Genomic DNA, 16,832 nt, shown 5'->3' with positions numbered 1-16,832 from the left:
GTTTCTTTGTAAGTGTGACAATTAACAGGTTTCTATTCCAGTCAACTCAAAACAACTTTAAGTGTTATGAAAATTCTCTCCGGTAGTTGAGTGAGTTGAGTCAACTGGCGCCTTGCTTTTCATAGCAGATGGCACATTAGTCTGGACCTGCAGAGCGGGTTTGATCTACAGACTAACTTTGTGAACACATACGGTAATCTAAGCATATGTTCAAGCTTTGCATGTCATTGTCCCGCCTTCCTGCTTTTGCCTTTGTGTTTTATTGTTTTGTTGAATTACTATAGTTTGGGCTTTTCTGTTCCAGCTTTTGTGCTCGCCTTGTCTTTTCCCTTCCTCGTTTCTCCCACTCTACTCCCCTGCTCCGCTCCCTCCACTGACTCCCTATCACCACTTGCATCCAATTCAAATCTCTTCTACTTGCCTATCGCTGTCTCAACCTTTCTGCTTCTTCCTATCTCCAGACTATTATTTCTCCCTACACCCCCTCTCATCCTCTCTGCTCCTCTGCCACCGGCAAATTAGCTGTACCTCCCTTCCACTCCCCCGCTTCCAGAGCCTGCTCCTTCTCCTCCCCTTACCACCTCCCTGACCACCTTCCGGCGCCTCCTCAAGACACACCTGTTCAGACAGCATCTGTAAACCTCACAACTCTCGACTATACTGGACTATATGGCAACCAGTTGTATCAGTATTTGCACTTAACTGCTCTACACTTTGCTGTATTCTACTACCTGCTCTCAATTATTATTATATTTTCTGTATGCTGTACTTGATTTTACTCCTAAAGGAAACCATATTCACGTTTTTTGTATTTGCTCTTGTTTGAAATCGTTCTTACCCATTTATTGTACTGACTACTTGCTCTTAATGGAATTTACTCTTATAAGCAAATATTGTTACTATAAGTTTAACTGCTCTTAGTCAAAATCGCTTTCAAACGTAATTCTGTACTGTATTTATATTCTCTTATTTGATTTTACTATTATTTACTACTGACTTTATTGTATTTTGTAACTGCTCTTATCTGTAATGTGATATTTTGTAATGTGATATTTTGTAACAACTGTAAGTCGCCCTGGATAAGGGTGTCTGCTAAGAAATAAATAATAATAATAATAATAATAATAATAATAATAATAATAATAATAATAATAATAATAATAATGGTTTACCATGGTTAACCAGGCCTTATATGGCACCCTAACACAACAATGTTCTGCTTATTCTCCCGACTGTACAGACACAGAGTCACTTTCACAGGGATTAAAATAGATTCCTAAAGATAGACAGAAACACAGAAAAAAAAACATATAGGTACATCAGTAGGAATTATTTTCTCATCTGTTTCCAGCGGAACAGAAAACAGTTGCATTTCTGAAGATCCCTTTTCTAATTTTTTTTTTCCAGTGGGTATTTTCACACTTCATCTTTTGTTTTAGGAAACTAATGCGGCACCAATTCCTAAACCAAGTCTGTTTTTACTCGTCTAAGAATATGCGCATTTCATGGTGCATGTTCCAATTAGGGCAAAATGTCCGAAATGTCCAAAAAGGAAACAAAAAGGAGCAAATGGGCAAATCCCAAAAGCAACACCCTTTTGCTTGGTGCTCCGGTGACAAGAAACCAGGACATTTCTCACATTTCTATTATATATATATATATATATATACAAAAATCTCACCCTTTCTATTTCAGGAGTGTATGCGTAAATCTCATTAACAAAGTGTTAGGCAGGCTGGAATGCCAAGGGTGGGAGGAATGGTGTTTCAGGGTGCGTCACTGCTTGAACCAATTAGAATTAAATGAGAGTTCAGCAGCACTTTCAACTCATGCTCTATTTCAGTCAAAGATAAATGCCATAAATGCACACACCTTGAAACAACATTTTAGAAAAAAAATGGTGCACAGGCTATTTTCTTGCTAGTTATCTTTTGGCTTATAAGCCTGTAAATTACATTGCTTCATTGAGGATATTAGAACAAATTTAATCAAATAATGTGTTTTACCAAGAGCACAAGTCAAATTGTCTCAGGATCTCAACATATTTCAAATTGTTATGAAAATTAAAATGTATATATAACAATTGGCATATTATATTAGTGACTTAATAAACAAAAATCGTGACCATTAAAAGCATTCCTGTATTTTGTTAAGTAACAATAGGATTATAGCTTCTTGAGCAGTATAATCTGGCTCTTGATATTTGTGAGGTAATTACTGCCAAGAAACCTGAGTTTTATGCCAAGAATGATGACTGAATTACATAATACACGATTCGAAGCAGAACGATATTTTAAACACAGTGTTTAAGTTCAGTTTTGTTCCAATGTATTTATACAGGATTGTTGTTAATTCCTTTGCACTATTCCTCTGCTTTTTCAAACCTACAGTGATGTCTCGATACAGTGTTAGCGGTCGAATCAGTGTGATTGAAATGCAAACAATGAACTAGGGCCATACAGTAGATCCGGCTAGATTTGACTGTGATGGCAAAGCAATTGCATATAAGCTAAGATCTTTAACAGCACAAAGGATCTGACATCAACTTGTGTGCTAGAAAGAAAGCTTATTACACAACTTCCCAGTGGAATAAATATATATATATTGTTTATACGTTAACATTAATACATTAACCATAATTTTATATTTTATTAATATATTTTACACATTATCCTGCCAGACTTAGAGAGCAGCCTTGAAACGGAAAGAGGGTAGACTTACAGAGACTTGGGGGTGAACTATGCATCAACAACTGCTGCTTCAGAGTCACTTACAATAGGACCTCGGTTTTATGTCTTATCCTAATTTATATGCCTTAATTCCCTGTGCATGTTCTTCTTAGCTGATAGATTAAAATATATGCCAGTTAATAAATGCCTTGCATGCCTTTTTTCGTGACTGTTCTACCCATCGCCCCTGCATGTCTTGGATGGTATCAACAAAGGTGTTTATTTTTATAGTTTATTTATTTGACTTATTACTGAAAAATAACTGCATTTTACAAATGCAATGTGCTTCGAGTGTATTGAACCGAATATTGGTTTGTTTTTTATCATAAGAATGCAGTACAGTATACTGTAGTTGTGCAAACATTTTAATATTCTGTATATTTTTCCTTTTTTGTAACGCATTTCATGCATCAATATTAGCACTATACTCTTGAACAATTACAGTATTTCTAACAACTGGTACTGTCTTTGGCTTTATGGTTTTTATTATGAATGAGTGCAATGGAAATATTGTTGTATATTTGTTTTGGTATTTTGCACTGACGGGCTGTCAACATGTTGATTAGGCTTCATACAATGAAGGAGGATCCTGAAAAGGTCAACAAGGAGGGTAATTTGATTTGGTGTCAAATTTTGCTAGGCAATATACCCACAAGACTTCCCTGATTAAAAAACGAATGGCATTTTGTCACACTAAATGACACTCTTATACCATTAGAGCCAGGGTCAACTGTACATGTTAACGTTGCTTATGTTTACATGCTAACATTCCTATGTAGAGTGAAGAGGTATGCTACAAACACTAGTTTATCTCCACACTTTATTATCTAGCTATAACCAACATGACATATCCATTGCTGAGTCCTTGGTATACACACAGGCAGCATGCATCTACACCTCATTTAATACAATTATTATATATTCTATTTATCTGTTTAAATGAGGGAACACAATCACATGTAAAAATATTAAAATAATGTAGATTCCCAAGCTTAAATCTGCACATTGTTTTAACGCAATGTTAAGGTCTGTAGTAACTTATGAACACAACTAATGGTTCTGAAATGTATATATTTAAAGCAAGCATACATCAATAGCCAATTCAATACTTTCTTGCTTCACATAGTACTGTAGACTATGCCACTATCAGTGTACATATTGAAAAACGAAAAATAACTGGTACATAAGCTGGTACATGCATTAAAAGACTTGAAATACAAACGTACCACTTTTTGACAGCGTGCTGTTTCCTGATCTTGCACTACCACATTCTAACGATGTACCACTTTCTGGCCCTACACTGGTAGGGTTTTGCAGATTGGTTAACTTCTGTTATCAGGAAAGTCCAGATAATTCTCTATCTTTAGTTTGTCTGGGATCACTTTTATAAAACAAGACCTCCCAAAACTGCAAGATGTTGAATAGGGATATTTGTTAAGCCAATACCATTTGATTACATTTTTTCTTCTATAGTGTCTATAAAATAGCTTTGAGGATAAATACGCACTGCAACGTCTTACAAAATACAGGAGAACCCAACCTGCGGAACTTCTGAGCAGGGAATCGGGAGGTCAACGTTCATAAAATAACGTGGATGAGGACGATGTTGAGGCCCTGGCCTGGATCTGAGCATCTGTTTACAAAGCAAGTGCATGTTTGTGTGTAGGCATGTTCAGAGTGTGGGCTGTCTAGAAGCTCCAGAGAAGAGCTCCAGTACATCCCAAAAGCATTCAAATCTAATCTGCTGTAATGGTGGGTTACCATGGAGGCCAGAGCAGAAAAGCTGGATTGTGAAGGCTGATTGGTTTTCAGGGCTGCATTGTTTGCAACAGATGTATTTATTGAATGCCTCATTGGTTCTCTTATTACCCATGTGTGCTTTCCAACCAGGCCCCATGTAATATTTGTGCTTTTCAGAGATAATTTGGGGTTCAGCACCCCATGAAAAAGAAACTCATTGAGAGTGCTTATGAGAGCTTGTATTACTTAGTTGTTTGGTACTAGTTTTTGTGAAAATTAACAAATGTTTTACCTGTTTCATAAAATAGTGGGTCAATTAGAGAATGTAATACATGCTTTGTAAATAAAATGCAATACTTCAAAAATAATAATCTCATTTAAGTCACAGATAATTGTATCTGCATAGCTAGTGTAGCTATGCTTTTATTTACAGTGTCAATAAACAGAGACTTGATATACGAAAATGGGATGAGTTGTCTGTACTTATTTATGACATGTCCGTATATGTGTCACTTCAATTACTGCACACAGAAAGGTAGAAAATAACAAATGGTACTGTACATGAACATAGTTCTGTAATTCAAAACCGTATCTGGGGACCTTACAATGCTGCTGGAAAACACTGTTCCAGGGTTACAAGCACTGCAGGACCTTAGTCAACACCTTAACTGCCCAATACACAGTGGGCACTCCTCACATCGAGCACGTTGAAATATTGTTGTTGTTTCTTCCAAAGTGACTTTGAAATCGTCCTGTGTCTCACCTGTTAACTTACCAATTGGATTCAACAGGTAATTGAAAGCCCTCAAGCACAAGATTTACCACAAGCAAGATATGAAATAAATGAGACTTACAAGGAGGAGGTGTAGAGCTTCACAGAGCTTTATTTACATGTGCACCATTTCTTATGCAAACTAGAATACAAAATGGAATACACAGGGAGATACCCACACACAAAGTAGAGACACAGTTACTACTGAAGTTCACAGGGGAAAAGGTTAGGAATCAAGTTTGTCTTGGTATCTGTTATTAAGGTAGTATATTATTCTCCTTTCCGGGAGCCTGTTTTGAAATAGACAGCTCTTGTCAGTTTTTTTTTTTTTTTTTTTTTAATAAACTTGATAATTAAGAGCACTGCTCTTAACACTTGCGTGAACATGAATCACAGAGCCCTGACGAAGCCTATAGTGCATTCATTTGAATAGCTTACGCACTGCATTAGTCCCTGATCCTGTAATGAGAATATGGAGAAAGGGGAGCGCTTGTATTACGTAATTTTTTTTTTCTTTTTTTACATATTTGTGGAAATAAGTCCTTTTCAATATAAAAAAGATGGCAACGTGTTTGGTACTCATGAGCCAGGCTGGGAACTCCCTCCTTCCCTTTCCTAATCTTGACTTTTACTTGGCCTTTATACTACCTTAATAACTGCAGAGAATGAAACTGATTAAAAAACAGAATGTCACAGTCGCATTAATTGTTGATCTGCTAGTATTCTACCCACACGTTAGCACAGAAAGTACACGTTCAGTGAAAGGCTTGATGAAAGTGATGAAACGCAGGAGGCTTGTATATATAAAAAGGAACAAGTATAAAAGGTTACAAGATTTCATAAGGAAAAGCCATCATGTCTTGAAGTGTTACTTCAATGCTAATTCTCTTGGGGTTTGTGACAGAGGTACAGAGGAGTGGGGGGGCAGGGAGAGGAGGGGAGGGGAGGGGAAGGGAGGGGGGGGGGGTGTTCAATATCACCTGGGTTCATCAGTGCAGAGGGTAGTCATGCATTACAATTTGGGATGCACTGCTAATGCATTTACCTACCAGTCATGCATAATGATCGGCCTCTGATTCATATTAAAATATAATACGCATTACATTGTCTTATAAAACAAGAAACCTCCACAATCTACTCCACAGAAGTACGCTCAAAACGATTGGAATTCTGCGCTGCACTATAACCCAAGCTTTGTTTGCGTTACTGGCAGCCATCGTTTTTTATCTATGTCTTTATCTGTCTCTTATCAGACACCAGAGTCTACTCTGAGCAATAAGCGAATGGCAGTTCTGGAAATATTCCTGGTAGATATATTAATGCAACACGAAAGGACAGAATAATGTCAAACAAACAATGGGAAATTTCGAAGATGATAAAGAGAAATGTCTGGCATTTCGATTTATGTTTAATTCTGTTTATTTTTGTAATACAGGAAGGCAGTTTTATTCCGTAAAACACGGGACGATTATGATTTTTGACTATCATTTCCTATTGTATTCTTATTCAGCTTTAAGGGAATTAAAAAAGAAAAAAGCTAAAAGCCTTAAAAGAAGGCTGACTGCTGCTGATGTTTACAGGTGAAACTCCTTGGGTGGTGGGAGTTGTTGCATATATGAAAGTCCCTCATTCACACACACACTAGTAAACTGTTTTTTTTTATAGGTTTTTTTTTTTTTTTTGGCTGCCAGCATCTCCTACATGTTCAAGTAATTTGGCAATATATAACATAGCTTATCATTATCTTAATAAAAACGGCTTCTAGATGGAAAACTATAATCTAACGCTATCATGTGACCTCTCTGATTTATTTTTAGTTAATCAGAATATCTACCTGGTCAGCTAGGACAGAACAGGCCTGAGACAGACTGGACGCTGCTTAGCACCTTCCAAGTGAAGCATCATATTCAATGCTGGATCAGGTTTTGGCTACATATTATATTGTACTGAGTCAGCAAAGCCTTATTACAGACAGTCCCCCCTTCCTAAGCACTGTATTAGACCAGACAGAATCTTGACAATACTGCTACAGTAACATACACACACATTTATAATGTGTCCTGAATCGTTGCTTTGCGAAAGATGTACCATTAGGGGATAAAATCAAAAAAAGAAAGAGAGAAAAAATATAAAACAGGGGTGCACCATTTTTGAAAAAAAAAAAAAATAGTCCTCAGTCAAAACCATTCTTGGGTCTTGCATCACTTCATTATAATAATCAAGGCGCCAGCTCTTGAAGGCTTGCAAGACATGTCAGTCCAATCAACTATATTGATTTCTCCTTTCTTCTGTCTATTTGTTTATTTATTTATTTTTATTACCAATGCACTCTTCTCTTAGTTGAGCAGAGTCCAAAGGTAATTGTTAAAATGTGGCTAATAAAAACATTACACATTAAACACACTAAAAAAAAGAATATGGGGAAAGTAACAACTAAAACACCCCAAAAACCACTGTATAAGATAATACCACTGTATAAGATAATACCACAGGACAGTTTTTTTTTTTTTTTTTAATTTTTTTTACAGAAATTACTGTACTATAAAAGGCTACATTATACTTGAAAGCATCTTTTTTTTAACAATATATCGCTCTACTGTAGGTGCACGTTTTTGTTTCCGGTTGTCTCAAAGATTGCATACGTTTGAAATAAATTGCTTTATGTATTTTTTGCTGGGAACTTCATTTAGGCTGAATTCAAGATCTTCTGTTGGCCGTGTCTCTTCGTTATGTAGGGACAATGATTTGATTCTCAGAAATGGTGTTCTGTAAACAGATTACTATCCACGTCGTGCTGACAGCTGATTTGGCAAAGGGTATTGTGGTGGGTCTTGCATCACATTACAGATCTATGAAAAAGAAAAAAAAAGAATTGCATTAAAATACTTCGTAATTAGAAGTCGAAGTTTATGACCACCACATGCCATTTTTCAAGGAGCAACTGTATAATCATACCCAAGTCCTGCTTTTACAAAACAAAAGAACGATGTATAATAAAATATGTGAAGTCGACCACTTCTGTGTTATAAGCACTTCTGTGTTATAAGCACTTCTGTGTTATAAGCACTTCTGTGCCTCAAGATTTGTGACAAAATGTCCCGAAGTGCTAACGAGAAGACATGGTCAGCTTGTAATGAACCTCAATTTATACTAAAGGGATCATTTATATCTTTTGGCCCGTCAAGCGTCAGCTGTCCTTCATTACAAAAGCTGAAATTGCTGATACACAAGACTATAAGGTCACCACTATTTACAGGGTATTTGCTTTCCCTAACTAGCGTTTTTTTTTTTTTTTTTTTTGGCAGCCTAATACAGGAACAAGTCAGCTGATTGGCCAAGCTTTAATTCTGATTAGCTATCATTTTGGCATGCGTCACAACTCCCCGCCCATTTGCTTAGTTTTAGTGCCTCATTGGTTCAGCAATGAGAGAAGGCTTTGTGCAATATGAAAACAGTGGTAGTAATATTATTTTCTTTAGTGCAGTGAAACTATGAATATTCTTACAAACACTGCTGCACATTAATTCGAAGCCAAAAATCCACATCTTTGTCTAAAATGGCAAGTGATGTGTAGGATTAACATAAAAAAAACTACAACAACAAAGTGATGCTTCAGATTTGGCAAGCGTGTCAGAATCAGTGGATACAGCTGCAGGTAATGCTTCACACTTTCCAGACACTGGCCAAACTAGCAAGGTAAATGTTTCGTATAGTGATGAATGTTTTGTTTTGTTGTGACCCTATTTTCTGACCCTATGTTTTTTTGTTTTTTTCTTTGTACAACGCCCTCTTTTCCACATATATTTTTTGAAGAGTTTATTTAAATGAAATTTATAATTAAAGTTCGGGAGGAGGGTCAGACACCAATCTCCGCGTCACCAAATTGAATCATTCAATTTACACATTGGCTAATTTAAATTGTTAGCACTATAAATACCCGCTTCACTTATCTCTCAGTTGTGTTTTGATTTAATCGTAACCCACCACCTCCCCATCTCCTCCTTTCTTAATAACAGTTTTTATGTTTTATCAAATGGGGGTCTCAGCCTCGTCCAGTTGGCCAGGCAGCGAACCCTCAAACCAAGTTAGGTTTGATGCCAAATGAATGTGTATATGCAGCATACTTTTCTGTTAAATCGCATACTCCGCATTCTCTACAATAAATATTTGTACTAAAACATTTTGTGATTGGTGTTTGTCCCGAACTACTGAAGTTAAATTGGACAGTTTTCACTTGCATGCACAGCTTAAAAAAATAAAGTAAACCCCAGTAATGCTATTACTTTAGGAAAATGTGTCATTTGCACTGTTTATTGTGAAGAAACTACAATGGCAGGGAAAAAAAAGAAATGAAAAAGAAAAAAGCGATGTCTACTTATGTACTGTTTCTTCCTGAAAAGTGTATAATTTTAAATTTGACATCCCCTGCTTTAGAGTTAATTCAGTGGAACAAAGTAAAGTCTTCACAACCTATTCTGGAATATTACAGTTTTACATATTTTAAGATAAATAGTATTGGAAATTGCTTTAATTTTGTAAGACTTAGCTGGGAATTGTGCAGCATGTGATTGGAACAGGAAAGTGAAAGTACTTTAGCTTAGGTATTGTATTAAGTTATATGATTGATTAACCTATTACGTTTGATCTGTTGTCAGAACAATAACATTTTTTTTTTTTTTTAATCTTCCAAAACACCAGATGTTTGTCTCCAGTTTATTGTAGAAAGTCCTGGGAAGTTGAGAGGGGCTGCTGTATGTTTTAAAATGAGAAACAGTTTTATTATAAAAAATACATGAAAAAACTTAAGTGCATATGCCTATTTCCTTTATTTTTCATATGATAAACTAAGTATTGTTAGGAAAATTAGCAATGCGGCCACCAGTAAGTGTTCAGTCACAGGAAATTGGCCGAAGAAACCAAGTCTATGAAAGATCTTTTATTTGGGCTTAAAAAAACTTGCTTGGCAACAGTAAGAAATGCACCTGCGGCACGCCTCTCAAAGATGGCACGTTGGATAGGCACTGAAGTTTATTTCCCCCTCTGTTTGCTGTCATACCTTGTATTTAATTGAGAAACTTTTCATTTACATTGAAACACATTGCAGCTAGAACATGCATATTTAGACCCCGTGCTACACTTTGAATCAGGCGCTTAATAAGATGCTTCTACAACATAAGTGCTTTCGTTAGTTAACTTGAATGCTTGCTGCGCAGTAATTGTCAGAAGATTTTCTAGTTTTAGTAAAATTAAAATGAATAACAAGCTGTTTTAATAGCATTACAGTGAGATTTGTATAGTTATTTGTTTGCAAGATGTCGTTTGAATATTGGTCAGGAAATTATATTTTCTTTCTATTTATTATTAATGGCGATCAAACATTGTATCATATTAAGTAGATATTTCTGAGCTGTATTAGCTGATTGGTGCAAGTGCGGTGTTGAAACGTTTTGTTACTGTATGTAAAGTGTGATTGAATAGTCAGATTTTCATGACCATTTAAAACAATCCCCCACCACTACGCACATCTTGAGGTTTGGACATTGCCTTATCTGGCCCACCTGAGAATGTAATTGAGTACCACTGATTTATATCATCAACATGTTCCTAATAATTCATTTCTGTCATGTATAATATCCTATTATGTGTGTTCTGTATGAGTCTGGCGAGATCATTATTCCCTTGCTTACTATTTCAACAAACATTGCTTCTGAAAAGACTGATTTGCAGGGAAAGGAGTTGGGAAGCATCACAATCTGGTATCCTTACAGTGGTATCTGGTACAGTGCGACATGCAGCATTTTCAGCTTGAGGAGCCTTTGCAGTACATGGTATAAAGTATCCCTTTTCATAACTACTGCATGTTATGCCAAGTATCTAGTTGCCTTTAGCAACCTGGAAGACAATATAAAGGAGACGTCAACAAAGCAAGAGTTTTGCATCTACAGCCCTGAACGACAGAGGCATTACTTGACCTTTGCCCTCAAAGAGGCCTCGCTCTCTATCGTATTGAACATACGAAACTGGCCTTTCTAGGATTAAACCCTCCAGACAGTTTGACACAAATCAATAAATTCAGCATCACTGTCAATCCCTAGCCTGTTGTTGTACGGGTTACTTAGTGCTCTCAATCTGTGCATTCTGAGACCACAAAGAGAATACGGACAGTATCGCTATGTATTTCTTAAGGGCATCTTGCAGAACAGCTGCTGAAATCAGTCTCCTCTATTTGCTTCCATTTCATGTAAGGAAAGAAGACACACATGAAATGCAACTGACGGATGCTGTCCACGCAGGCACAGTCGTGTGAAAATTACATTTTGTTTGGTGCGCTGGTTATGTATGTACTCCCTGACTGCTCTCTGGGACTATGTGTGCTGAACAAGCAAGTGCTGTAGATTACATCAGCAAGAGATGGATTTATCAGCAAAGTCCCTTGGAAATATTGTACTGCTCTGCAGTGGTGTGCATGTGTGGATGATGTGTGGTAAAGAAGACCACCTTTAAACGGCTCCACATTCACTGCACAACCAAATCCTTTTTTGGATAGAAGTTATTATGCCAAGAAAATTAATTCAATGGCTTGTATGCAAAAGTTGTATTTATATATTTTTTTCCACAGCAACTCCTATTACATTATCCAGATATTTACTGCTGATCCCCTTGGTTCTTTATTATTACACGTGGTATTTTGACTCATATTAAGAGCTGGGCCCCTTCTCTTCAATATCTACATGCTTCCCTTGGGTCACATTATCCACCAACACAGCCTCATGTTTCACTTCCTGCTGACGACACCCAGCTCTACTTAAAACTCGACCCTGGAAGTCCCTCTGCCATGGTCCAGCTCTCGGCTTGCATTCAAGAAATCGAGGCTTGGATGTCTGCACATTTTCTGCAGCTGAACACTAGCAAATCTGAACTCCTTCTAGTAGGATCGAAAACTCAATTTAAGAATCTAAATATAGCTGCCCTGAACCTCGGAAACTGTCTGCTGCTGCCTTCATCTTGATGCCACATCTCCTCCATGGTCAAATCTTCCTTCTACCATCTTCGAAACATCTCCAAAGTCTGTCCCTACCTTTCCCTCCCGGATACGGAGATACTTTGTCATGCATTTGTCTCCTCTCGACTCGACTACTGCAACTCTCTATATGGTGGTCTCCCAGCAGGTACCATAAACCGATTGCAGCTAGTTCAGAATGCCGCTGCCAGGAGTCTTACCAGATGTAAAAAAAGTGATCACATCACCCTCCGTCTTGCCCAGCTGCACTGGCTATCTGTAAAGTTCAGGATTCATTTCAAAACTCTCCTGCTCACCTACAATGCCCTTCATCACACAGGTCCCGAGTACTTCCTCAACTTGCTGACCCGCTATGTCCCTGCCCGCAAGCTGAGGTCCTCCGACTCTGGCCTGCTTGTTATCCCCAAGCAAAAAGTGCACCACACTTGGAAAACACTCGTTTAGCTTCATGGCTCCGACTCTTTGGAACTCTCTCCCAGTTTTGAACCTGGTCCAAATAGATGTGCTGTAATCAGGGTTCGCACAGGTCCTTAAAATCCTGGAATGTGCTTGAATTTCACCTAATGAAATTCAAGTACTGGAAAACCTGGAAAATCAACAGTTTACTGAGAAAAGTCCTTGAAAGTCCTTGAATTTTATTTACCATGTACTGCATGAACCTTGTGTAATCCAAATCGTTTCCAATGTGCTGTGCTGTGCAAGTACAGGACATGCAATCTTACAAGTGTACGGAAATGGTAATCACACAGGTCTTTCATGTGTCAAGAAATCAAAACTATCCAAACAGCATGTATAATATCTAGTATGATCCTTAACCTTGTAACTGCTGTACAGTGCACTGATGGCTTTATTTAAATATATACTTCTTTCACATCTACAGCTAGGGCCAAAAGTATAGCATCACCTAAAATTTTAGTATTGAGACATAATAAAAAAATAAAATAAATTAACATCATGTAATAAAAGAAACTACAAAATGATACCGCAAAAGTCTACTCGAAGCCATAATAGTAGTACAGTATTTCATGTTAGATTTAATGTTAAATTGTCAGTTTTTCGTTAAGTATATGGAAAACTACAAAGCGATATGCAATTCAATATGTTAACGCAACATTGTTCAGCAGGTTTCATTCGAGATTTGTTGATTCTATAGGGGGATGCAAACCGTGCCTTTGGCCTTGCACACGTTCATAATATCTACATTGTCATAATCATGAAGCATTTACCAGTGTGCTAAGTTAACATCTTTTTTTTTTTAAGAAATAAAATGTTGATTTTACAAAGCTTCAGATGAGCAACCGGGGAGTTCCATGTGTATCCAAATACAATACAGTATAACCATCTACAATGAACATTCATAAAGCTGTCATATGCTAACAGATAACAGTATCCTGGAGCTGTAAAAAGGAAAATCAGAAGCCATAATTGGCATAACTGCATAAAGGTTTATCATGGAAGATTTGCACAGTAATTGACCCCATGCTTTTCCTGTGTTTATAATATGCATTTAACTGTACCATGCTTTCACTGTGCTTTATTACACTTTGCTATGCTTTTTTAAAAGTTTGGGGAAACTTTTAAAAAAGTAGTACAGTACGCCAAGCCTCTGTGGAGATTCGATCCTAAGGTTTCTATTAAGAACCTGAATGCCTGTAAATATCACACCAAGAGTGCTCCTTCTCAACACAGTAAATGAAATTCATTTTCTCTTGGCACTCGTGATCACATGCCCACGTGACTGTTTCTTAGCTATGAAGTTCTGACAGAACTGTGTGAACTACTATTGCTCTTCCGAGATAATGCCTGTTGCAAATAACCAGTGAAATAAGGGGAATGGTGTTCAGGGTCCCAAGAAAAAAGTGTCCCATGGAACCAGGTGCACAAGCATTTTCCCCAAGTCTTCTCCTAACTTTTATCACAGACTCATAGCCTTCTACAAACCTTTCGGTTTCCATTAAGTTACAAGACAATCCTTCCTTGTGGTCCTGGGTTTTATTGCTTCAATACTGACATTATTGTTCTCAGATCTCTCTTTAGCTGGCCTTGTGCTTACCTGATAACCTGCTGCCCTGAACATACTTCCTCATTCAAATACAAAACATGTGGCCATGAGACCTTTTAATGATGCTGGCCCTACCTACTGACAGTTCAGTAACTCAATATGGGAGATTAACCTGGCAAGTCTAAAAATATAGATTTTTTTTTTTGGTAGCCAGTTCAGTGATGAGTGTTGAATTGTACTGAGATGCTTAACATTTAAGAGACTATTGGTCAGTTGTTGAATTAATAAATAACGTTAAACAAGTTTGTAGACTTTTATTTGCATTTTATCAACATACAGCACCAAAACGATCACATTGTTGAGAATTTTAAATACCGTTTTTTTCCCCAAACATCACTGACTTGATTTTTTTCCCCACCAATTTTCAATTAAGAATAAACACCTAAAAATGATCTGGAAAATCTGAAGAAAATCAAAACAAAAAACAGAGAACCCTATGTAGGCTATGGGAGTAGTTGAGAAGTACATCGGTAAAGGGAGCTATAAACACAGTATAAATAAAGACCAGCGATGCAGCTGAATGGATTCTTACATATATTTAGAGGATAAACAGTATGGTAATAAAAAGGTTCATTTCTGCTGAATACTTCTGGAATGGAACTCTATTGAAAGTATCATAAAATACAGCAGCATGAAGTCAATACCTCAAAGTGTAGGTCTTTATCATCTGCAAAGCAAAAAGTCACATGACCCTAATATGGCAGCCATCTTAGTGTTTGAGATATTAGAAGTTGTAGAAGCGTGGGCGGTGACTGATTTGCTCAAAGAATTGCAGTACAATGTAGTATTTCAGGCACTGCAGCATTAGTAGGGGCAGGTGCTAGCCAGATCTTTTGTAGGTTGAGTAATAAATAATAAATGTGTTCCAGTTGAACTGTATTGGGTTATGGGAGAAAGGGGTTAAAAGAACAAAGTGAAACAGAGCAAGATCAGAAAACTGATCTGCGATTGCTGAGATAACCAAAACAGTGACGCCACTGAGACAAGATAAGCAAATCTAAAAACAGAAAGGGTCACCTTTACATACACATTCTGTGCAAGGCTTTCTTCTTGTGGTATCAGTTATGTAAGAGGAACAAGAGAAAGAAATGACTAATCACTGTGATCGAGTTTGGTTATTACAGTATTTGACTAGTGCATGTATGCACAGACCCTCAGCCTGATATAGAGATAACACTGTTGGCAACAAACCAAGGACTGTCATCTCATTCCATGCTAGTAAAAAAAGCAACACTCCCAAATGCAATGTTGAGGATTTACACGTGGCTTGAAGGAAACAAGACATTAAACATTATTCGGACAGTTTAGATCTAAAGGACACATTGCTAAACTAATTAGTGTCAATAAATTGGTCAAGTTATTTAAGCTTCAGGGATAATTTTAAACTATAAGTTATTTTCTGAATACGTGTTGGTGCCACTGTACATACACTATAAAGAGAGAGCTCTGTATATGGTAGGAGTAAAATGTCTTTAGAAAGTCATGCAAATATAATCCTAAAAACAAAACATTCGTCATTCGGTCCAAATAAACTTGACCTTTAAATACCTGAAATCACCACAGCAGCCTTTAACCTTATATTTACCAAAAAAATGTGAATTGTGTTTTTTAATGTTTCTTTCCATTGGTATTGTATAACCCAAACAGTAGTTTCTGTCTCCACCACCACTATACCTTAAACTTATGGGGCATACTGTAAAGTCAAATAAAAACAAACACACATGGAATGTTGCCTGAATGTAACTTGAGGGAATATAGGGTTAAATGGAGCTCTACGAAATCTGCAGCTTGGTCTCTGCACTGTGGAAACTCTACATAAAATGCTGGTAATAAATGAGTAACAAGCAGTAACCATATTGTGCAAGCGATGGTATGAAACGATCTGCAATCTTTAAAAAAAAACAAAAAAAAAACGTATGCAGACAATGCAAAGTTTCTTTAGATGCAGACATGTTGTGACATGTCAGTACTTTCGTCTTGAGTGTGAACAAGCTGAGATATTCTTCAGTATGCTGGGCATCTGGCAGCATGCCTGCAAGACAGGGGCCTTTTAAATTGAAACTTTCTTCCAAGAGATAACCAGAGGTAATTATTATTGTTGAGCTGGATGAGAGGAAAAAAATTATGGTTTGCAAAATAAAGACCTTTAGGACTAGGATGGAGACTTGTGGTAGTAGGTATTGAAAATACTAATATGTAATGTTTGTTCAGAGGGGCTTTGGATAGCAGTGAATTGAGTTTTGGTGGTCTCAGTCACAAACACAATCTCAAAAAAGGTGGTAAAATGATCAATTGATACCTGAGCCATGGTTTCAGATGTGCACAGTGGAGGTTTTGTCTTTGAAGAACTGATGACACTTGCCAGCTTAGCCTGAATTAAGTTTGGATCAGTATCTAGACAACTGCCCAAAAAATCTTATGACATTTTAAGTATTTTAGCCAATTAGAAGTGAAGCAGGAATCATGCAACACCAAAGAGTCAGAACGTTAAAGCATGGTTACCATTTA

The 16,832-nt window shown here is 37.1% G+C and overlaps 1 protein-coding gene across 1 annotated transcript in view; it reads right to left on the bottom strand.

Annotated features, from left to right (window-relative positions):
• Positions 1-5,559: 5,559 nt before the first annotated feature.
• LOC117402974 (forkhead box protein O3) overlaps positions 5,560-16,832 on the bottom strand; it is a 59,642-nt gene continuing 48,369 nt past the window's right edge. Inside the window, exon 3 of the mRNA XM_034004732.3 lies at positions 5,560-8,090. The gene's annotated coding sequence lies outside the window, so the exon portion shown is untranslated. The remainder of the gene's footprint in view (positions 8,091-16,832) is intronic.

The sequence above is a fragment of the Acipenser ruthenus genome, chromosome 5 (assembly GCF_902713425.1).
Source record: "Acipenser ruthenus chromosome 5, fAciRut3.2 maternal haplotype, whole genome shotgun sequence".
NCBI lineage: Eukaryota > Metazoa > Chordata > Actinopteri > Acipenseriformes > Acipenseridae > Acipenser > Acipenser ruthenus.
Note: the sequence above shows the minus strand (reverse complement) of the source record. Positions and strands in the feature narration are given on the sequence as shown.